Source organism: Puma concolor, chromosome B2 (assembly GCF_028749965.1).
Source record: "Puma concolor isolate L17-30 chromosome B2, mPumCon1.1.hap2, whole genome shotgun sequence".
In the NCBI taxonomy this organism is placed as follows: Eukaryota; Metazoa; Chordata; class Mammalia; order Carnivora; family Felidae; genus Puma; species Puma concolor.
This window is the reverse complement of record NC_141671.1, coordinates 74,849,424-74,874,185: the sequence shown is the minus strand read 5'-3', so window position 1 is coordinate 74,874,185 and position 24,762 is coordinate 74,849,424. Positions and strand designations below refer to the sequence as shown.

The following is a 24,762-nucleotide window of genomic DNA, read 5'->3' as shown; positions in this document are numbered from 1 at the left end:
CTGAGAGTAAGATGGAAGAGCAGTTTGTCAAGATGTGGGTTTGTACCATTTTCCCTTCCATCTATGCCTACACACAAAGTATACCACAGAGGTAAGTGATTCTATTCTTAATCCACCACAATTTGGCTTTCTCTCTCACATGCTAATAAATCCACATTGGTCAAATTTATATATTTTTTTCTTTTTTGTAAATTTTTTAAATTTAAGTTCAAGTTAATGAACATATAGTATAATAATTTCAGGAATAGAATTTAGTGATTCATCACTTACATATAACACCCAGTGCTCCTCCCAGCAAGTGCTCACTTTAGTGTCCATTACCTATTTAGCTCATTCCCCCACCCAACACCCCTCCAGCAACCCTCACTTTGTTCTCTGTATTTGAGAGTCTCTTACAGTTTGTTTCCCTCTTTGATTTTATTTTATTTTTCCTTCCCTTCCCCTATGTTCATCTGTTTCATTTTTTTAAATTCCACATATGAGTGAAATAATATGGTATTTGTCTTTCTCTGACTGATTTACTTCACTTAGCATATACCTTCCAGTTCCTTTCATGTTGTTGCAAATGGCAAGATTTCATTCTTTTTGATAGTCAAGTAGTATTTGATTGTGTGTGTGTGTGTGTGTGTGTACTTGCTCACATGTATATACACATGTATGTATATATATACATGCCACATCTTCTTTATCCATTCATCAGTTAATGGACATTTGGGCTCTTCCCATACTTTGGCTACTGTTGTCGATAGTGCTGCTGTAAATATTGGGGAGCAAATGCCTCTTTGAATCAGCACTCCTGTATCCTTTGGATAAATTCCTAGTATTGTTATTGCTGGGTTGTAGGGTAATTCTTTTTAATTTTTTTGAGGAACCTCCACACTGTTTTCCAAGAGACTGCACCAGTTTGCATTTGCACCAGCAGTGCAAAATGTTTCCCTTTTCTCCACATCCTTGCCAACATCTCGTTTCCTGAGTTGTTAATTTTAGCCACTCTGACTGGTGTAAGGTGGTATCTCATTGTGGTTTTGATTTGTATTTCCCAGATGATGAGTGATGTGGAGCATTTTTTCATGTGTCAGTTGGACATTTGGATGTCTTCTTTGGAAAAGTGTCTATTCATGTCTTTTGCCCATTTCTACACTGCATTATTTGTTTTTTGGGGTGTTAAGTTTAATAAGTTCTTTATAGATTTTGGATGCTAACCCTTTATCTGATATGTCATTTGCAAATATCTTCTCCCATTCCATCGGTTGTGTTTTAGTTTTGCTGATTGTTTCCTTTGTGGTGAAGAAGCTTTTTATCTTGATGAGGTCCCGATAGTTCATTTTTGCTTTTGTTTCTCTTGCCTCTGGAGACATGTCAAGTAAGAAGTTGCTGCAGCCAAGGTCAAAGAAGTTGCCTGTTTTTTCCTCTAGGATTTTGATGGCTTTCTGTCTTATATTTAGGTCTTTCATCAATTTTACTTTTGTGTATGGTGTGAGAAAGTGGCCCAGATTCATTCTGCATCTCACTGTCCAGCTTCCCCAACACCATTTGCTGAAGAGACTATCTTTTTTCCATTGGATATTCTTTCCTGCTTTGTCAAAGATTAGTTCGCTATAAATTTGTGGGTCCATTTCTGGGTTGTCTCTTTTGTTCCATTAATCTGTGTGCCTGTTTTTGTGCCAGTACCATACTGTCTTGATGATTACAGCTTTGTAATACAGCTTGAAGTCCAGAATTGTGATGCCTCCAGCTTTGGTTCTCTCTTTCAGGATTGCTTTGGCTATTCAGGGTCTTTTCTGGTTCCAAACAAATTTTAGGACTGTTTGTTCCAGCTCTGTGAAGAATGCTGGTGTTATTTTGATAGGGATTGCATTGAATATGTAGATTGTTTTGGGTAGTATTGACATTTTAAACAATATTTGTTCTTCCAATTCATGAGCATGGAATGTTTTTCCATTTTTTGGTGTCTTCTTCAATTTTTCATAAGCTTTCTATAGTTTTCAGTGTATAGATATTTCACCTCTTTGGTTAGGTTTATTCCTAGGTATTACATTGGTTTTTAGTGCTATTGTAAATGGGATTGATTCCTTGATTTCTCTTTCTGTTGCTTCATTATTGGTGTATAGAAATGCAACTGATTTCTGTACATTGATTTTATAACCTGTGACTTTGCTGAATTCCTGGATCAGTTCTAGCAGTTTTTTGGTGGAATCTTTTGGGTTTTCCATATGGAGTATCATGTTATCTACAAATTTGACTTCCTCCTTGCCAATTTGGATGCCTTTTATTTCTTTGTGTTGTATGATTGCTGAGGCTAGGACTTCCAACACTATGTTGAATAACAGTGGTAAGAGTGGACATCCTTGTCATGTTCCTGACCTTAGGGTGAAAGCTCTCAGTTTTTCCCCATTGAGGATGATATTAGCAGTGGGTCTTTTGTATATGGTTTTTATGATCTTGAGGAATGATCTTTCTACCTCTACTTTCTTGAGGGTTTTTATCAAGAAAGGATGCTGTATTTTGTCAAATGCTTTCTCTGCATCTATTGAGAGGATCATATGGTTTGTGTCCTTTCTTTTATCAATGTGATGTATCACGGATTGATTTGTGGATATTAAACCAGCCCTGCATCCCAGGAATAAATCCCACTTGATCTTGGTGAATAATTATTTTAATGTATTGTTGGATCCAGTTGGCTAGTATCTTGTTGAGAATTTTTGCATCCATGTTCATCAGGGAAATTGGGCTATAGTTCTTTTTAGTGGGGGTCTTTGTCTGGTTTTGGAATAAAGATAATTCCGGCCTCATAGAATGAGTTTGGAAGTTTTCCTTCCATTTCTATTTTCTGGAACAGCTTCAAAATAATAGGTGTTGACTCTTCTTTAAATGTTTGGTAGAATTCCCCTGGAAAGCCATCTGGCCCTGGACTCTTGTGTTTTGGGAGATTTTTAACTACTAATTCAATTTATTTAGTGATTTTGGGTCTGTTCAAAATTTCTAATTCTTCCTGTTTCAGTTTTGGTAGTTTGTATGTTTCTAGGAATTTGTCCATTTCTTCCAGATTGCCCAGTTTGTTGGCAAAATATTGCTCATAATATTCTCTTATTATTGTTTGTATTTCTGCACTTCTGGTCATAATCTCTCCTTTTCATTCGTGATTTTATTTATTTCGGTCCTCTCCTTGTTCTTTTTGATCAATCTGGCTAGGGATTTATCAATCTTGTTAATTCTTTCAATGAACCACCTCCTGGTTTTATTGATCTGTTCTATTTTTTTTTTTTTTTGATGTTGATATTATTGATTTTGGCACTAATATTTATTATTTCCCATCTTCTGCTATTTTTGGGTTTATTTGCTATTCTTTTTACAGCTTTTTTAGTTGTAAGGTTAGCTTGTGTATTTGAGACCTTTCTTCCTTCTTTAGGAAGGCCTGGTTTGCTATATACTTCCCTCTTATGACCATCTTTGCTGCATCCCAGAGGTTTGGGATTGTCATGTTTTTATTTTCATTTGCTTCCATGTACTTTTTAATTTCCTCTTTAATTTTTTGGTTAACCCATTCATGCTTTGGTAGGATGTTCTTTAATCTCCAAGTATTCATGGTCTTTCCAAATTTTTTCTCCAGGTGTCATAGCATTGTGGTCTGAAAATATGCAAGATTTGAACTCCATCATTTTGTATTAGTTGAAGGCTGATTTGTGTACCAGTACGTGATCTATTTTGGAGAATGTTCCATGTGCACTTGAGAATAATGTGTATTCTGAGGCTTTAGGGATGAAATATTCTGCATATATCTGTTAAGTCCATCTGGTCCAGTATGTCATTCAAAACCATTGTTTTCTTGTTGATTTTCTGCTTAGATCTGTCCATTGTTGTATATGGGGTGTTGAAGTCCCCTACTATTATGGTATTATTATCAATGAGTTGTTTGTGATTAATTTATATATTTGGGTACTTTCATGTTGGAGGCACAAATAATTTACAATTGTTAGATCTTCTTGGTGGATAGACACCTTAATTATGATATAATGCCCTTCATCTCTTGTTACAGTCTTTATTTTAAAATATAGCTTGTCTGATATAAATTTGGCTATTCCAGCTTTTAATTACCATTAGTATGATAGATGGTTCTCCACCCCTTTACTTTCAATCTGCAGGTGTAATTAGGTCTAAAATGGGTCTCTTGTAAGCAGCATATAGATGGATCTTGTCTTGTTATCCATTCATATGCCCTATGTCTTTTGACTGGAGTGTTTAGTCCATTGACATTTATTTATTTATTTATTTATTTATTTATTTATTTATATTTATTTATATATGAAATTTATTGTCAAATTGGTTTCCATACAACACCCAGTGCTCATCCCAAAAGGTGCCCTCCTCAATACCCATCACCCACCCTCTCCTCCCTCCCACCCCCCATCAACCCTTAGTTTGTTCTCAGTTCTCAACAGTCTCTTATGCTTTGGCTCTCTCCCACTCTAACCTCTTTTTTTTTTTTCCATCCCCTCCCCCATGGGTTCCTGTTAAGTTTCTCAGGATCCACATAAGAGTGAAACCATATGGTATCTGTCTTTCTCTGTATGGCTTATTTCACTTAGCATCACACTCTCCAGTTCCATCCACGTTGCTACAAAAGGCCATATTTCATTTTTTCTCATTGCCACGTAGTATTCCATTGTGTATATAAACCACAATTTCTTTATCCATTCATCAGTTGATGGACATTTAGGCTCTTTCCATAATTTGGCTATTGTTGAGAGTGCTGCTATGAACATTGGGGTACAAGTGCCCTATGCATCAGTACTCCTGTGTCCCTTGGATAAATTCCTAGCAGTGCTATTGCTGGGTCATAGGGTAGGTCTATTTTTAATTTTCTGAGGAACCTCCACACTGCTTTCCAGAGCGGCTGCACCAATTTGCATTCCCACCAACAGTGCAAGAGGGTTCCCGTTTCTCCACATCCTCTCCAGCATCTATAGTCTCCTGATTTGTTCATTTTGGCCACTCTGACTGGCGTGAGGTGATACCTGAGTGTGGTTTTGATTTGTATTTCCCTGATAAGGAGCGACGCTGAACATCTTTTCATGTGCCTGTTGGCCATCCGGATGTCTTCTTTAGAGAAGTGTCTATTCATGTTTTCTGCCCATTTCTTCACTGGGTTATTTGCTTTTCGGGTGTGGAGTTTGGTGAGCTCTTTATAGATTTTGGATACTAGCCCTTTGTCCGATATGTCATTTGCAAATATCTTTTCCCATTCCGTTGGTTGCCTTTTAGTTTTGTTGGTTGTTTCCTTTGCTGTGCAGAAGCTTTTTATCTTCATAAGGTCCCAGTAATTCACTTTTGCTTTTAATTCCCTTGCCTTTGGGGATGTGTCGAGTAAGAGATTGCTACGGCTGAGGTCAGAGAGGTCTTTTCCTGCTTTCTCCTCTAAGGTTTTGATGGTTTCCTGTCTCACATTCAGGTCCTTTATCCATTTTGAGTTTATTTTTGTGAATGGTGTGAGAAAGTGGTCTAGTTTCAACCTTCTGCATGTTGCTGTCCAGTTCTCCCAGCACCATTTGTTAAAGAGACTGTCTTTTTTCCATTGGATGTTCTTTCCTGCTTTGTCAAAGATGAGTTGGCCATACGTTTGTGGGTCTAGTTCTGGGGTTTCTATTCTATTCCATTGGTCTATGTGTCTGTTTTGGTGCCAATACCATGCTGTCTTGATGATGACAGCTTTGTAGTAGAGGCTAAAGTCCGGGATTGTGATGCCTCCTGCTTTGGTTCGATTGACAGGATCATATGGTTTTTCTCTTTTTTTTTGTTAATGTGATGTATCACGTTGATTGATTTGCGAATGTTGAACCAGCCCTGCATCCCAGGAATGAATCCCACTTGATCATGGTGAATAATTCTTTTTATATGCCGTTGAATTCGATTTGCTAGTATCTTATTGAGAATTTTTGCATCCATATTCATCAGGGATATTGGCCTGTAGTTCTCTTTTTTTACTGGGTCTCTGTCTGGTTTAGGAATCAAAGTAATACTGGCTTCATAGAATGAGTCTGGAAGTTTTCCTTCCCTTTCTATTTCTTGGAATAGCTTGAGAAGGATAGGTATTATCTCTGCTTTAAACGTCTGGTAGAACTCCCCTGGGAAGCCATCTGGTCCTGGACTCTTATTTGTTGGGAGATTTTTGAAAACCGATTCAATTTCTTCGCTGGTTATGGGTCTGTTGAAGCTTTCTATTTCCTCCTGATTGAGTTTTGGAAGAGTGTGGGTGTTCAGGAATTTGTCCATTTCTTCCAGGTTGTCCAATTTGTTGGCATATAATTTTTCATAGTATTCCCTGATCATTGTTTGTATCTCTGAGGGATTGGTTGTAATAATTCCATTTTCATTCATGATTTTATCTATTTGGGTCATCTCCCTTTTCTTTTTGAGAAGCCTGGCTAGAGGTTTGTCAATTTTGTTTATTTTTTCAAAAAAACAACTCTTGGTTTCGTTGATCTGCTCTACAGTTTTTTTAGATTCTATATTGTTTATTTCTGCTCTGATCTTTATTATTTCTCTTCTTCTGCTGGGTTTAGGCTGCCTTTGCTGTTCTGCTTCTAGTTCCTTTAGGTGTGCTGTTAGATTTTGTATTTGGGATTTTTCTTGTTTCTTGAGATAGGCCTGGATTGCAATGTATTTTCCTCTCAGGACTGCCTTCGTTGCGTCCCAAAGCGTTTGGATTGTTGTATTTTCATTTTCGTTTGTTTCCATATATTTTTAAATTTCTTCTCTAATTGCCTGGTTGACCCACTCATTCGTTAGTAGGGTGTTCTTTAACCTCCATGCTTTTGGAGGTTTTCCAGACTTTTTTCTGTGGTTGATTTCAAGCTTCATAGCATTGTGGTCTGAAAGTATGCATGGTATGATTTCAATTCTTGTAAACTTATGAAGGGCTGTTTTGTGACCCAGTATATGATCTATCTTGGAGAATGTTCCATGTGCACTCGAGAAGAAAGTATATTCTGTTGCTTTGGGATGCAGAGTTCTAAATATATCTGTCAAGTCCATCTGATCCAATGTCTCATTCAGGGCCCTTGTTTCTTTATTGACCATGTGTCTAGATGATCTATCCATTTCTGTAAGTGGGGTGTTAAAGTCCCCTGCAATGACCACATTCTTATCAATAAGGTTGCTTATGTTTGTGAGTAATTGTTTTATATATTTGGGCGCTCCGGTATTCGGCGCATAGACATTTATAATTGTTAGCTCTTCCTGATGGATAGACCCTGTCACTATTATATAATGTCCTTCTTCATCTCTTGTTACAGCCTTTAATTTAAAGTCTAGTTTGTCTGATATAAGTATGGCTACTCCAGCTTTCTTTTGGCTTCCAGTAGCATGATAAATAGTTCTCCATCCCTTCACTCTCAATCTAAAGGTGTCCTCAGGTCTAAAATGAGTCTCTTGTAGACAGCAAATAGATGGGTCTTGTTTTTTTATCCATTCTGATACCCTATGTCTTTTGGTTGGCGCATTTAGTCCATTTACATTCAGTGTTATTATAGAAAGATATGGGTTTAGAGTCATTGTGATGTCTGTATGTTTTATGCTTGTAGTGATGTCTCTGGTACTTTGTCTCACAGGGTCCCCCTTAGGATCTCTTGGAGGGCTGGTTTAGTGGTGACAAATTCCTTCAGTTTTTGTTTGTTTGGGAAGACCTTTATCTCTCCTTCTATTCTAAATGACAGACTTGCTGGATAAAGGATTCTCGGCTGCATATTTTTTCTGTCTAGCACCCTGAAAATCTCGTGCCAATTCTTTCTGGCCTGCCAAGTTTCAAAAGAGAGATCAGTCACGAGTCTTATAGGTCTCCCTTTATATGTGAGGGCACGTTTACCCCTTGCTGCTTTCAGAATTTTCTCTTTATCCTTGTATTTTGCCAGTTTCACTATGATATGTCGTGCAGAAGATCGATTCAAGTTACGTCTGAAGGGAGTTCTCTGTGCCTCTTGGATTTCAATGCCTTTTTCCTTCCCCACTTCAGGGAGGTTCTCAGCTATGATTTCCTCAAGTACCCCTTCAGCACCTTTCCCTCTCTCTTCCTCCTCTGGGATACCAATTATGCGTATATTATTTCTTTTTAGTGTATCACTTAGTTCTCTAACTTTCCCCTCATACTCCTGGATTTTTTTTATCTCTCTTTTTCTCAGCTTCCTCTTTTTCCATAACTTTATCTTCTAGTCCACCTATTCTCTCCTCTGCCTCTTCAATCCGAGCCGTGGTGGTTTCCATTTTGTTATGCATTTCGTTTAAAGCGTTTTTCAGCTCCTCGTGACTGTTCCTTAGTCCCTTGATCTCTGTAGCAAGAGATTCTCTGCTGTCAGCTATACTGTTTTCAAGCCCGATTAATTTTATGACTATTATTCTAAATTCACTTTCTGTTATATTATTTAAATCCTTTTTGATCAGCTCATTAGCTGTTGTTATTTCCTGGAGATTCTTCTGAGGGGAATTCTTCTGCTTGGTCATTTTGGATAGTCCCTGGCATGGTGAGGACCTGCAGGGCACTTCCCCTGTGCTGTGGTGTATAACTGGAGTTGGTGGGCGGAGCCGCAGTCAGACCTGATGTCTGCCCCCAGCCCACCACTGTGTCCACAGTCAGACTGGTGTGTGCCTTCTCTTCCCCTCTCCTAGGGGCGGGATTCACTGTGGGGTGGGGTGGCCTGTCTGGGCTACTTGCACACTGCCAGGCTTGTGATGCTGGGGCTCTGGCATCTTAGCTGGGGTGGGTAGGCAAGGTGCACAGGGGCAGGAGGGGCAGGCTTAGCTTGCTTCTCCTTAGGTGATCCACTTCAGGAGGGGCCCTGTGGCAGCAGGAGGGAGTCAGATCCACTGCCGGAGGTTTGGCTCTGCAGAAGCGCAGAGTTGGGTGTTTGCGCGGAGCGAGCAAGTTCCCTGGCAGGAACTGGTTCTCTTTGGGATTTTGGCTGGGGGATGGGCGGGGGAGATGGCGCTGGCGAGCGCCTTTGTTCCCCACCAAACTGAGCTCTGTCGTCAGGGGGCTCAGCAGCTCTCCTTCCCTTTGTCCTCCAGCCTTCCCGCTTTCTGAGCCAAGCTGTTAACTTATGACCTCCCAGACGCTAAGTCGCGCTTGCTGTGGGAACACAGTCCGTCAGACCCCTCCGCTTTTTGCAAGCCAGACTCGGGGGCTCTGCTTGGCCGGCGAGCCGCCCCTCCGCCCCGGCTCCCTCCCGCCAGTCCGTGGAGCGCGCACCGCCTCGCCGCCCTTCCTACCCTCTTCCGTGGGCCTCTCGTCTGCGCTTGGCTCCGGCGACTCCATTCTGCTAATCCTCTGGCGGTTTTCTGGGTTATTTAGGCAGGTGTAGGTGGAATCTAAGTGATCAGCAGGACGCGCGGTGAGCCCAGCGTCCTCCTATGCCGCCATCTTCCTCCTATCTCTCCAGTCCATTGACATTTAGAGTGAGTACTGAAATATATGAATTTAGTGCCATTGTGATGCTTGCAGAGTTGGGTGTTCCTGGTGATGTTCCCCGGTCCTTCCAAGTCTATGTTACTTTTGGTCTTTTTTGTTTGTTTGTTTCATCTTTTCTCCAAAGAGTCCACTTTAAAATGATTTGCAGGACTTGTTTAGTGGTCACGAACTCCTTCAGTTTTTGTTTGTCTGGGAAATTCTCTCTCTTCTTCCATTTTTTTTTTTTTTTTTAATATTTTTTTTCAACGTTTATTTTTTTTGGGACAGAGAGAGACAGAGCATGAACGGGGGAGGGGCAGAGAGAGAGGGAGACACAGAATCGGTAACAGGCTCCAGGCTCCGAGCCAGCAGCCCAGAGCCTGACGCGGGGCTCGAACTCACGGACCGTGAGATCGTGACCTGGCTGAAGTCGGACGCTTAACCGACTGCGCCACCCAGGCGCCCCTCTTCTTCCATTTTCAATGAGAGCCTTGCCAAACAAAGAATTCTTGGCTGTATATTTTTCCAATTCAGCATGCTGAATATATCCTGCCTTTCCTTTCTGGCTTGCCAAGTTTCTGTGGATAGGTCTACTGTGAACCTGATCTATCTTTCCTTATGGGTTAAGGACTTTTTTCCCCTTGCTGCTTTCATAATTCTTTCCTTGTCTGTGTATTTTGTGAATTTGATTATGATATTCCTTGGTGATAGTCAATTTTTGTTGAATCTAATGGGAGTTTTCTGTGCTTCTTCAATTTTGATGTCTCTGTCCTTCCTCAGATTAGGAAAGTTTTCCACTATCATTTGCTCACATAAGCCTTCTGCCCCTTTTTGTCTCTTTTTATCTTCTGGGAGTCCTATGACTCAGATGTTATTCCTTTTTAACAAGTTACTGAGTTCTCTTTAAGTCTGGTATCGTGCTCTTTGCCTTTGTTTCCCTCTTTTTTTTCTGCTCCATTATTCTCCATAATTTTGTCTTCTGTATCACTGATTCACTGCTCTGCTTTGTCCATGCTTGCCATCATGGCATCCATTCGAGATTGCATCTCAGTTATAACATTTTTAATTTAATAATGACTAGATTTTACTTCCTTTATTTCTGCAGTAAGGGCTTCTATGTCTTTTGACCCCAGCTAGTATTCTTATTATCGTGGTTCTAAATTCTAGTTCAGGCATCTTATATCTGTGTTAAGCCCCTGGTTGTCATTTCTTCCTGTTCTTTCTTTTGGGGTAAAATCCTTTGTTTTGTCATTTTGGAGGAAGAAAAAAATTAATAAAATAAAAAATTAAAATTAAAAAATTAAAACAAAACAAAAAATCAAATAAAGGAAGATAGATCCTAGGTGTGTTTTGTCTGCTTATTGAAAGAAGCTTGATAGAATATTTAAAAAAGGGGGGGGAGAAAAGGAAGAAAAAAAAAGGTAAGAAAAAGTTTAAAAATTAAAATATATATATAAAATCCAATAAAATGAAGTAAATTAAATAGAATACAAATTAAAAAATACAAAATAAAGTAAAAAAATAAAAAAATTTAAAAGAAGAAAATAAAAATAAATTTTTCTTTCTATATCCAAGAAAAAAAAAAGGAAAAAAATTTAAAGAAACACAGAACCAAAAAAATGAATAATGAACCAGCAAATAGAATGAAACCCAAATGTAGTTACAACATTTCCCTAGAACACAAACTATGAAGCACTCCACAGTCCATACAATAAGCAGACGGAGGGACTTCTGCTTGTCTTCTAGGGGATGTGTTTGGAGGGTACAGTTGGGCAGGGCTTGGTGTAATGGCTCTGTTCTCCACTAGGCGATGCTGTTTAGCTTACGGGGGTGGATGTGCATGCATGTGAGAGGTGGAAATGGCTTCACCCAGTTCTCTAGTCTCTGGCACAGGAACTTTGTGTTCTCACCAGCCCACAATCAAGCACTCCTCCCTTTGTCTCAGGCCTCCACCCACTCCCCACCTCTACCCTGTGTCCAAGCCATCCACCTGCTAGGCGGCACCTCACTCCAGAGTTTTATCTCAGATGGGGTTGTATATCAAAACCCCACACTTCAAAGACCCTTGAGGCTTGGACACACACCGACTCCCTGGGGGAGGGGGAGGGGCTCATGGAGCAATGGCCAGATGCCAGCTTAACCCAGAAAACATTCATGAGATCATGCAGCGGCAGAGGTTCAGATTATGGAAAATCACAACACACATCTGGTGCCAAATTTCACCATACTCTGGTGTCTTTGTCCCAACACCAGCAAATGTGGATGCTCTTGGAGGTCTGCTGGTATCTTTGCCTGTGAGGAAGCCATATGGCCTCTACCATGCGTTCTCCAAGCACGCTAACCACTTCTCCCCACGTGGCACATGGATCTATCAGATCTCGCTGCGTGTTACTAGGGATTCACCCCGCTTCCTCACCAGAGCACTGCCAGGCACTGAGCTCCAGAACTTCAGACTCTGTGACCCACTGCTTATAGAATCCTGGTGGTATTGAAACCCTCTCCTTTCTTCCCATAAGTGGTTTTGGGGAACAGATTTATTGTTCCATCCCCTGTGTTTTCCTCTTTCTCTCTCTTTCTCTCCAACTACTTTTGGGAGAGTGTTTTTCCTACACTCTCCCAGTGCACTGGACTCTCCCCCTTTCTCTGTCCTCTCTCTGCAAAAACAGCTTCCTACCCAGTGCACTGGACTCTCCCCCTTTCTCTGTCCTCTCTCTGCAAAAACAGCTTCCTACCCTCCACAGTTTTTCTCTCCCCAAGTGCATCTCTCCACACCACGTACATGCTGAGTTCTGTAGCTCAAGTTATGCAGATTGTTGTGTTAATCCTCAGATCAATTTCCAAGGTGTGCAAAATGGTTTCATGCTGGTCTAGCTCCATTTCAGGGAAGAGACAAGCTAAGGGTCTCAATGATGCCATGGAGCCATCTTAACTCCTCCTGAGTATTTTTTCTTAATAGTTAAACCCAATGATCCTTCCCAGTACTCTTCATGATTCTCTGAATTGTTTCTGGCATGCTGTCCTTTCTGAAATTTACTATGTCCTTGGAATCTGAACACTCCCCCATCCCTACCTCCACTGTTTCCTTCTCTAACTTCTCCTCTTTGCTCACTCACTTCCTTGTAGTGGCTTTTCTTTCTTTGCTTCCCTGTTAAATGTTTATGGTTCCCAGGGTCCTACATTTAGATCTCTTTTCATCTGGTAATTTCGTTTTCCCCTGTGTCTTACAGTGTAATATATTAACTAGTGTAGTAAGCTGAATAATGGCCTCTGAAGACATCAGGTCCCAATTTCTGGAACCTGCAGATATTACCTTATTTGGAAAAAGAATCTTGGTGGATATAAATAAGACAACAGTTTTGAGATGAGGAGATTATCCTAGATTATGTTGGATTATCCAGGTGGGCCCTAAATGCCATCATTGGTGTCTTTGTTGGAGAGAGGGAGGTGGAGATTTCATACAGATAGCAGAGAAAAAGATAATGTGAGATATAAATTTGAATGATGAGGTCACAATACAAGAATTGCTGCAGCCATTAGAAGCTGGAGGAGGCAAGAAATAGATTTTCCTCTAGAGTCTTCGGAAGGAGCATGGCCTGCTGACATCATGACTTTGGCTGATTGGTACCGATTTGGGGCTTGTGGCCTCCAGAATTGTGGGAGAATAAATTTCTGTTGTTTTAAAACCCAAGTTAAATAGCAGCCACTAATTAGGGAACTAATTAGCCACTAATTAGGAAATTAATACAACTAAAAAATCTAGAATTTATCTTTAATTACTATCTCTTTTTTAAGTGCCAGATACACGAAACCAAATACCCAGTGGACACTCCACCAGATAACCCATTTAACATTAGAACGAGCTATTACTGAGTATTTGCAATGTGCCAAGCACTAGTCTGAAGCCCTTTAGAAATATTGTCTCATTTAATATTCATTTTAATACTCACCACAATCCTATGAAGTACTTAATATCCTCACTTCAGAATGAGGGAACTGAGACACAGAATTTAAGTAGCTTGCCCAAAGTTACAAAGATATTGAGTGCTAGAGCTGAGATTTATGCCCTAATGTGGTCTAGTTTCAGGGCCAATCACTAATGACCATGCTTTGCTACCTCAAATTACCTGAAAACTCATGCTATTCAGAGCCTAGCCATATCCAACCCAAGCAGCAGTGCACAGGCCTCCTGAGGATAAATCACTTTAGCTGAATTCAAGAAACGTTTACAGGGCCCCTGCTACCTGCTAGGCACTCAATGTCAGTTCTTTGCAGATATCACCAGGGGCATTTAGCTGTTCTTGTTCAATTACCAAACTCTCTGAGGCTAGAACACTTAGAAATCTCCTGCAATTTCAGAATTAAAGCATACGTCAGAAGGAAAATCTGAGCTAGATATGAATTACTATTGCCTCCTAAAAGCCTCATGTTTATTGACAAATGCTATTCATAGAGTACTACTGCTGTCATATCACCATGGTCACTTTCAGTGTGTTGCCACTGAACCCTGGGGCAAACTGGAAAAGCTGAAACTGAAAGTATCCCTTTCAGCATTTATAGAGTTTGATCTTTCACACTGTGTTTGGCACATCTGGAGTCCCTGGACGCCTGTCTAACATTCCCTCTTGGTTCTTCCCTTATTGTTAACACCTGAAATAATAGCTGCACTATCTTAGTCATCTACTAGGAGCCAAGCAGTATAACTATGCTATGCATTTAAACCTTTCTATAATTCTGCAAGGAAAGTATTATTGCCATTTTATAGATGAGAAAACTGAGGCTTACAATGGCAAACTAATTTGTCCAAGCTCTCATAACTTGGTAGTGGCAGAGTTAGGATTTAAATAATCATTAATAATGATAAATATGTAATAATTTAATAATAATGTAATTAAAATTGTTGAACCAGACAAAAAAATTTCTTAACACAATTTAAGTTTTAAGTTGCTTTTTCAGTTGCCTTGGCTGTAGGAGCAGGCAGGAGAAAACCAGGTTCTTGATGGTTCAGGAAAAAACAACAAAAATTCCTTCTCTTTTCCTCCTCTCCTCTTGCAATTTCTGTCCCTGAGGCTGCTTCATGCTTAGGCACAATGGAATTTAGTGATAATATTAATTTTGTTTTTATTACATCTGTATAAGTCTTTATAAGTTACCAAGTACTTCAGTATGAAAGAGCTCTTTCTGTAAAGTGAGAGGGTAGGACCTCTCCTTCATCCTCAGAATTCTGTGTTGGGTTACCCCTCTGTGCAGAAATGAATTTTCTGTGAAGCTCAAAAATCTTTAAATTTTCAGGGTGGACATATTGGGTATCTGGCTAATGGGAAATTGAATTGAAGATCATTTTAGTTTGAATTTAGTGAAATGCAGTTATGTGGTTTGCATTAACTTCCAGGTGTAGCTAATTTATTGATGCCTGTCCTCATGCAGGAATACTTTCAGAAATACTCCCACTGCCTACTCACTTGAGGTCATGGAATGAAGACACAGGGTTAGAGGTTCTAATGCTATATGAGCCTACCCCTACAATGCCAGAAATATGTGGGTGATGGAGGAAAAAAAACGTTTGAGATGTTCAGCTGTTCATTTGTGGGAAATTCTTCAAACCATCCTACATATAAAATTGTTAAGCAAGGTTTTGGTTTTATTTGATACAATGTTAACTCACAAGTTCTCTCCTATCAGGAAATACAAGAGGGAGCAGAGTATACAACCAAACCAACCAACCAACCAACCAAAAAAACGGGGGGAGGGGGAGAACACGGTAGGGTGTGTAAGGAAGGTAATTAACAAACATTATTTTTATGGATTTTGTGATGTTTTGTGGTATTTATCATCTTTTAAAATATACTTAAGTCTACTTTGTGGTGATTTATTTTCTTATTCTAATTAAATATTCACCCTTGTATTTATTATTTATTATTTTGCATTCTTTCTACTAAAGAGGGCCCCTATAATTATATAAGCTTCATTCCTCTCAAATTTGGTACCTGTTTCTGTCACTACAGCACTTAAAAATTCACTAATTAGACTTTCAGTGAATGGCTGATGGTGGGAGAAAGGTGGAAGAATCTAGACCTGTGGGCTGCCAGAAAAGTGGTTTTGGAACTGAACTGGGGAATGGGCTCTCTGGCTCTGGTAAGAGCATTCAGGTCCCACATGCTGGCCTCCATGCTTGACTCACACAATCATTGTGTGTTTTTTGTTTTTTAGGTTTTTTTTGTTTTTCCCTAGCAAGGTCAGTCTAATGAACAAGCAGCTGTCATCACTGCAGAGCACTGAAGCTTCCCCTAACCTGATACATCTCTTCTTCTCCTCCTATAGGACCTAAAATGTCAGTATTAGAGACACATTCCTCTGAGTTTGGAAAGTTTTCCAATCCTCAAGAATAAAATTATTAAAAGGAAACATTCTTATAAGTATTTTCATCATAAATCGGCATTAAATATCCCTTAGTCCTGAGGCTTAGGAGATGTTAATGAGCATGAGAATGGTGACCTAAACATTTCTGAACATCTACTATGTATCAGGCCATATGTTGTGCAATGCATCACACATGGTCTCAGTCCATCCTCCAAAAGAGGAGGACACTAATGCTCAGAGGGATCACATAGCTCTTGGCTGACCAAGATTTCACAGAGATTAGGACACAAAAAGAGTTAAGTGACAAATTAGGAGGCAAGGGCTTTAACAATTTCAGGCATTTCACAATCCTGCCTTGGGCTAACCCTGCTCTTTACTGTTTTCCCCAACTCTAGTAAAATGCTGATTACTACTTCTCCTAATCACACAGAGCAGAATAGAATACACTCTATACTATGTGGGGTATAAAAAAGTAACCCCTGGGAAATGAAAGTATGTTGGCCAAACATAGGAACATAATTCAAATTAAAAGCCAAATGACACCTGGATTTCAACAAAAACCAATTACCAAGAGGGAAAAGGTTTTCAAGATGAGAACCAGACAGTTAAACATTAGCTTTCAATGGTTTGAAGTGTTTAGGTTTTGCAATGGTGTGGTTTGGAAGTTCTCCAGCAGAAAAACTATTTTCTTTTAAAAGGAGCGCTCTCTGCAATATTTTCTTTGCTGAAATAATGTGATCCTTAATGACGTCTTATATGACCCAAACTTTAAATGGATGTATTATTTTAGTTGACCTCATTTTTACCAGGTTTTTATAGGTCAGCAGTGAACTATCAACAGCTTCCTGATAATTAATCCTACTTACCCAAAGAACTGTTAGCCTGTTAATCTTATCTATGCTAAGAGGAAGCTTTTATATGTACCAGACTTCCTCAGTGAATAATAAAAACCAAACTGAACTTCTACAGAGAAGTTCAACATTGTTGTGAGGTTTGGAAATGAAGAAACAGATTGAAAATCATGATGCTACCCTGTCTTTAGCTTCTTACTTGCTGAAATTCTGTGGTTCATCTGGCACAGGAATGGCTTTACAGTAGAACCAGCAGCACAATTAGTTGAGTGGTTCTAGTCAGGAGTGGTTCTCTGGGTGGCTTTGTCAAAATGTACGGACAACTGATGGAATGGGAGAAGATATTTGCAAATGGCATATCAGATAAAGGGTTAGTATTCAAAATCTATAAAGAATTTATCAAACTCAACACACAAAAAATAAATAATCCAGTGAAGAAATGAGCAAAAGACACGAACAGACACTTTTCCAAAGAAGACATCCAGATGGCTAACAGATACATGAAAAGATGCTCAACATCACTCATCATCAGGGAAATACAAATCAAAACCACAATGAGATACCACCTCTGACCTGTCAGAATGGCTAAAATGAACAACCCAAGCAACAACAAATGTTGGTGAGAATGTGGAAAAAGGGGAACCATTTTGCACTGTTGGTGGGAATGTAAACTGGTGGAGCCATTCTGGAAAACAGCATCAAGGTTCCTCAAAAAATTAAAAATAGAGCTACCCTATGACCCAGCAATTGCACTACTAGGTATTTATCCAAAGGATACAAACATGCTGATTTGAAGGGGCACATGAACACCAATGTTCAAAGAAGAGATGTATCAACAATAGCCAAATTATGAAAAGCGCCTAAATGTCCATCAACTGATAGAAGCATAAAGGAAATGTGGTATTGGGTTGCCTGGGTGGCTCAGTAGGTTAAGCCTCTGACTCTTAGTTTCAGCTCAGGTTATGATCTTACAGTTTGTGGATTTGAGCTCCACATTGGGGTCTGCACTGATGGTGCAGAGCTTGCTTTGGATTCTCTCTCCCTCCCTTTCTCTTGGAAACAACAACAACACAAAAAACAAAAGAAGATGTGGTGTGGAATACTACTCAGTGATCAAGAAGAATGAAATCTTGTCATTTGCAATAACGTGGATGGAACTATAGTATATTATGCTAAGTGAAATAAGTCAGTCAGAGAAAGATAAATATATGATTTCACTCATATGTAGAATTTAAGAAACAAAACAGATGAACGTAGGGGAAGGGAAGGAAAAATACAACAAAAACAGAGAGGGAGGCGAACCGTAAGAGATTCTTAAATACAGAGAACAAACTGAGGGTTGCTGGAGAGGAGGTGGGAGGAGGGATGGGCTAAATGGGTGATGGGCATTAAGGAGGGCACTTCTTGAGATGAGCACTGGGTGCTATATGTAAGTGTTGAATCACTAAATTCTACTCTTGAAACCATTAATACACTATATGTTAACTAGGCTGGATTTAAATAAAATTAAAAAACAAACAAATAAATGTATGGACATGCAGCATATGCAGTTAGTTACCTGGGTGGTCTGGTTTGAGAAACATTGACAAAGGCATCTCAAGTAGCAACTAGAGCTGCTCCCACTGGAAGTTAATTTTCTACAATTAGAGACTCATTCCTTTGACTCTGTAGATCTTTAAGAGTTTACTGTTGAAACACAACTATAGTTTTTGCCTGTCACCTACCGCAAAGCAAGACCGGTATCTGACAGAAGGAGGGGAGAGAAACGCATTTTTACAACTGGATCTCAGGAAGAAGAAAGGTGATGAAACAGTAAACTGGCTATCTTTAAATGGCAGAGGTAGTAGGGAGTAAATGCTGGTTTCATCTAGCAATTTGTAAATGGGTGTTTGTACATATGGGTCTTAACATGCTCATAGACTGTGGGTGTGCATATATGAGTGTATGAAATAAAAAGTATTATTGGATTCAGCCTTTCGTCAGCAGAGTATAAAGGCTTCCAGTTAAGGGTGTGGCTTATAATTAAAGGATTTCTGCATCTGCTAATTGCCTATGACATGTACCCTTTCCAAGGCAAGTTGCTGAGTTTCAGTGATTTTAATATAAATCTATTTCTCATCAGGTTAAAAATTTATCCTAAATAGCACTTTAAATCCAAGCTGCTCAAGTAGATATGGTTAGAGATATTTGCTAAGATGATCTTCTGTAAGAAATGTATTATATCTGATATTAGACAAAATAAAACATAAACATGACATCTTACCCAAGGCGCTGTATATTTTTATTACTCACTGTGGTGACAACGCAAGTTTTTGAAGAGTTAGTTGTATGGTGTTGACTTTATATGTTAAACCGAACAGAGATTGGTTGTGTGTTGTGAAGAAGTTCAACAAAGTTAGAATCGTTGCTTCAGAAGACCAAGGGACATTCTCTCTTAGAGGGAATGAAGAATGAATAGATATACTTTACTATTTCCTCCCCCGTATACGTATTTTTTGTAAATATTCTGAATTTGCTTATAATCACTGCTAGAGATATATCGATGACCCCAAAAAGTAATATCCAGAAAAAATGTGAGAGAAAGAACTACTGGTGACCATCAGGTTACATTCCAATTCTTTTTATATGTAGACTTCCAAAAATAATTTCTGGTTATCTGTCATTTTCCTGTTTTCCTATATTCATGGTACAATCTTTTTATATTTTTACTCTGCATAGGTTGTAAATAATTTTTTAAAGAACAAACTACAAATATAGGAATGTAATAGTTAAAATGAAATAAAATATATCACAGAAGTCTCTCTTCTATCATTACATCATTTTTAAGATGACCTCTTCTATTTCATGTATCTGGAGACATCTTTATGTTGATGAATCCCGTCTTCTTTTTGCCTCCACTGTTAACACCTTCATTTAGGCCAGTGGCTTCTCTGATCACTATGCAGAGTGGTATGCCACTTTATAGTACAATCTAATATATGCATGTCTCTGTGGATATGCATAACAAACTTGATGAAAATGTCATGAAATGATAGGATGGCCTCATATTTTCTATTATACATCTATTTCATGGATATTGCTGGTTAAGACTACTAAAATCATTGTGTGATTCTAAAAGGTTGTGACCCACAGATTGGAAAACAGTAATCCAAGCCAGTATCATCATTCGTCCAGATACCTGCAGTAGCCTATTAACTGGTTTCTCTTTTTTCCACTTTTTTCTCTTCGATTCCCTATTCCATATAGTAGCAAGAAAGACCTCAAAAGATAAATTAGATCATGGTACTCCCCTGCTGAAAGCCTTTAGTGGCTTCTTACACTTATATTAAAAGCCAAACTCCTCACAGTGGCTTTTATGATCTAGCCCTTTACTTTTTCCACAGAATGATCTTCTGTATTTTCTCCCTTCTTCAATATGCCTTGGCCCCACAGAACTTTTTTCAGTTCCTCTAGGACACCAAATCCTTGCCTTTCTGGGTACAAGCTGTTCCCTCTGCCAGAAACCCTCTTTTCCCAACTTCTCATGGCTAGCTGGTGTTTGTCCGTTAGATCTTGCCTTATTTTCTCTACAGGGAAGCTTTCTGGACACTCTAGATGAAGTCATTCCTTACTATCTATTTCAGCCTATTGTTTAAAAATTTACCACAATTGCAGAAATGCAGAAAAAACATGGCAGCTAGAGAACGTTGACCAAGTACCAAGCAGGTTGGGGTGGTGGGAAAAAGACCCAGAGCAGGAGATAGCGCATTTTTAAGGGCTAGGTTGTATTCATCTTAAAATCAGGAACTTGGACTTTGGAAATGTGACTTCATGTGAAGCATCTTTTCTGTTATTACTGTCTTTTAATTTTTGTTTAGTATTGAATCACATTACATTTTAAAATGCTACATGTCACTGTTTCACTAAGAAGAATGAAGAAAAGGAAGGATGTGACTACATGTAAGTCAACAAATTAAAGAGAGGCTGTCTGGTGACAGAGGTAGAGTGAGAGGCCCTAGAGAAAGGCAGTGCTCAGATACAAGGGTCAGAGGCTGATGGTGGGGTCAGCCCCTGCTAGTTGAGGGTTATTCTTGACTCAGAACTTATTTATAGGGTTTTATATGCTGTTTTTAATAAGAACGATATTTCTATCCTTGAAATATCTTCTCTAACTTTGGAGACCCTTCCTGTTATGGAAATCATGAATAACTTGCCAGATGTTTTTGAGTAGTCCTGCTGAAGGGGCACTATAACCCTCTTTGTCCTAGGGATTGAAAGTCCCTATTTCTATCCCAGCAGTTCCAAGTCTACAAGCAGATATTTGTACATGGTGTAACCCTTCACCAGCAGCCACTTGGGAGGATGGGAATGAAGGATATACTTGCTTTTGAGTTTTTGAGTTCAGGTGGTACTTGGAATCAACTAAATTTCCCTGGGCCTCCAAGTGGATGCCCTGAAAAAGGATTCCCTGAAGGCTGAGACTATCATTTGAACCCCCAGGGGCCTGGTGCTTAGAAGTACCACCTGGTCCCTGGACTCTCCCTCTGCTACTGATGGTTTCCATTTTTAAGAATTAGGTTCCACTCCAGATCTTGGGAAGAGTTAGCTTACAAGGCATCAGGCATGCACTAAGATATATTTATATGTATTTTCTCATTTAATATTGCCCAGCCTGCTCTCCCAGCCTGGCCCTGTATCATATTCTTCTGTCTATTCCTTTTCACCTCAGTACTAGGGGACCATTTCCCCAAAGCTATGATATGAATGTACATGTTCTGAGGGTGTTATGATACATGTCTTTCCAGTCCCCCATAATTCCTCAACAAAGATTTGTGATAATATTTTACTCACCCCACTTCTCCTCCTAGGCTCAACCTTGAAGAGAGTTCACCATGGCCCACATGAAGCATGGGATGCTTTTAAAGAGACTAGCTCTAAGTTCTAATAGAAAGATTCTATGTCAAGAACTAGAGGAAAAATATCCATCCCTAGGGTTCCTGCACCCAACTCTCAACCACTTCACTTGAGAATAATCTACTCAGCTGTTTCCATGTTAGCCATTGACTTTCCCAACCAATGAATAATAAGGAAGATGTGCATTAACCAAGGCAGCCTTGCCATAAGGTTACAAGAACCTGGAAAGATGATCTCCACTGCTTCTGGACCTTTGGAACAAATCCAGTTTCTTCCTGGGCCAAGTTTCTTTGAATTACAATTTATTAAATACAAAATGAACTGGCTATTTTGGGCTAGGGTTTGAGGTATTACCTAAATCCTGATTGAAATGGCTTGTGAAGTTCTTTAGGAACAGCCTTTTCTTGTTTTCTTTCTTTCTTCATTGTTTTTGTTTTGTTTAAAATAATTATCTTATTTTTGAATAATGTAATAGATAAGAACTGCAGGAAACCATTGGAAGTTCAACATCATTTATGGAATTGTGAGGATAATCCATTGACAGTGAGAGCAGTAACAAGATAACAGACTTCAACTGGCAAGAAACAGCAGATCACTGCCTGCAAGGGATGACCAAGTCAGAAATTTGACTGTTTCCTGTGTTCGGATAATGTAATCTAACACAATTGTTGAACCAACTTATGCTATAATGATATTATATTTGAAATGTTCTACTTAATTGTAATCAAAGTCCAATTTCCTAGTGCAATTAAATACAGTAAAATATATTGTAGGGATTTATTAGTCAAAATTGACTTAAAACAAAAACAAACAAAATGTGGCATTAGTCCCAAATGAAAGCAAGCTGGACTGAGGTCAAAGAAGAAGAAAACCATACAAATAGGTAAGAAGTCACAGTCAGAGACTTAAAACTGTTTAAAACTACAATGCTCTTTAGTGAGACATCACATTTGTCCACAGACTTTGAGAGAATAACTTACATTTCAGTTTTATAAAACTGATTATTTATATTCAGCACTTTTAAAAATATTTTTTAATGTTTATTTTTGAGAGAGAGAGAGAGCGCACGTGCACAAGTGGGGGAGGAGCAGAGAGAGAGAGAGAGAGAGGGAGACACAGAATATAAATCAGACTCCAGGCTCTGAGCGGTCAGCACAGAGACCGACACAGAGCTCGAACTCATGAGCTGCAAGATCATGAGCTGAGCCAAAGTGGGACGCTTAACTGACTGAGCCACCCAGGCACCGTTTTAGTCTGTACTTTCAACTAAATGTGTAAAAGCCTTTAATTTTAAGTGGGAGAGTATGATGATATCTCTGTGGGTTTGTGAATATTGAATTAAATCCCCTGTATTTCATTCCTATTATACCTTAACAATGGCTAATATGAAATGTCATTGTCAGAGGGAAATAAACTGAAGGAGGAATCTGAATCCTCTACAGTAGATGAATGACCATGCATCTTAGATATTTTGAAGAACTAAACAGATTTAAAATATATAGTCCTTTTGTCCTCATAAGTTTATTAGTATTTTTATACTATATAATTTAATTTTTGATTTGGGCACACAGCCATAATGCTTAAATGTTCTAAGAATAAGAACACAAATTTTAGTCAAAACATTTATTAGTACAGAAATTAAGGGGGCTGGCTCACTCAGTAGAGCATGTGAATTTTTTTTTTTAAGACAAATATTGTATAATTTCACTTGATATCAAGTACTAGAATCAGCAAATTTAGTTTTATTTTTTAGTGTTTATTTAGTTTTTGAGAGAGAAAGAGCAAGCCAGGGAGGGGCAGAGAAAGAGAGGGAGAGAGAAATCCCAAGCAGGCTCTGCACTATCAGTGAGAAGCCTGGCACGGGGCTTGAACTCACAAACCAAGAGATCATAACCTGAGCCAAAACCAAGAGTCAGATGTTCAACCAACTGAGTCACCCAGGCTCCCTGAGCATGTGACTCTTAATCTCAGGGTCATGAGTTCAAGCTCCATACTGGGTGTGCAGTCAAAAAATAAGAATTTGAGTAAGTAGTAACGTAACATCCTCATCAAAGTAAATGGTATATTTTTAATTTTGTATTACAGGTATGAAGGCATAATTTGAAATCTCAAATTGATTACCCTACTTGATATAAAACAGAAAAGTGGTGGAAGCTTCTGAAGGATTCCCAGAAGTGTTAAAAAGCAAATAAAAGGGAGAAAAGTTAAATCCCCCATAAAATCCTATCTATCATATATAACTAGGGGTTCAGAAAAATTAGTCATCAAATGATCATAAAACTGGAAACTTAGTTTCATAATAGCATTGAGGATATTTATTAAAACTTTAAAGTTGACATTTCAACTGAAAACATCCTCCTAAATAGAGTATTTTTTACGACAGACACACAGAATATATTTAGGCCATTTAATCTAGATTATTTGCCAGTTGAATTTCAGGTAGTCAGAGTGATCAAAACTAAGGATTCATAAAAGGTAGCTTAATAGTGGCTGATAGCACTAGACTGATTCAATAGCCATGCATCTGTATTAATGAATAGGAAATGAGAAAGGATGAGTGAAGGAATAGTCCAGGGAAAAAAATCAGGGGAGATAAATACCTGTGTACACACACTCTCACCTCCCAGTGCAGCTGCATTGAACGTCCTTCCCTCTCACTGGAACTCAGAGATATGAGTGCACTATTAGGACCGGAGGGTTGCTGAGTTTAGGCTACCCACGTTTGAGTGCAGCATAAAGTGCAGTTTGTAGAACCTCTGGTTAATTTGATCAATACAGGCATTCAAATTGGTCTTTAATTAAATATAGAAGACAACTGAAATTTCCATTTTGCCCTATTAAAAACAAAAACTTTAGCCAGATATCTGGCTGTTTAATATCATGTAGATAAAACATCTAAATAATTAGCTTGTTTTTCAATTTTTTAGTCCAAATGTTTGCTATCTTTAGACAGAAAGTGGATTATGAGTTAGTCATGATAACTCAATTTCTTTGATTTATAACGAAAGTGTGACTCAAAATAAGACCTATCCAATATGCAAAGGGTAATTTGGTGTCAGAAATATTTTGAAGTCATCTCTTCTTGTTGTCTAGAGTAGTAACATACAAAATAGAATACATTGCAATGTATTATATAAACATGACACATTTTAAAGTAAAATATAATAGTTATTATTTAAGAGATTTTTAAAAATGTTTTATTTATTTTTCAGACAGACAGAGACA

The 24,762-nt window shown here is 38.8% G+C and overlaps 1 protein-coding gene across 1 annotated transcript in view; it reads right to left on the bottom strand.

The window, feature by feature from the left end:
• Positions 1 to 24,762, bottom strand: part of LOC147581053 (uncharacterized) — a 334,213-nt gene that overhangs the window by 302,073 nt on the left and 7,378 nt on the right. The window lies entirely within an intron of this gene.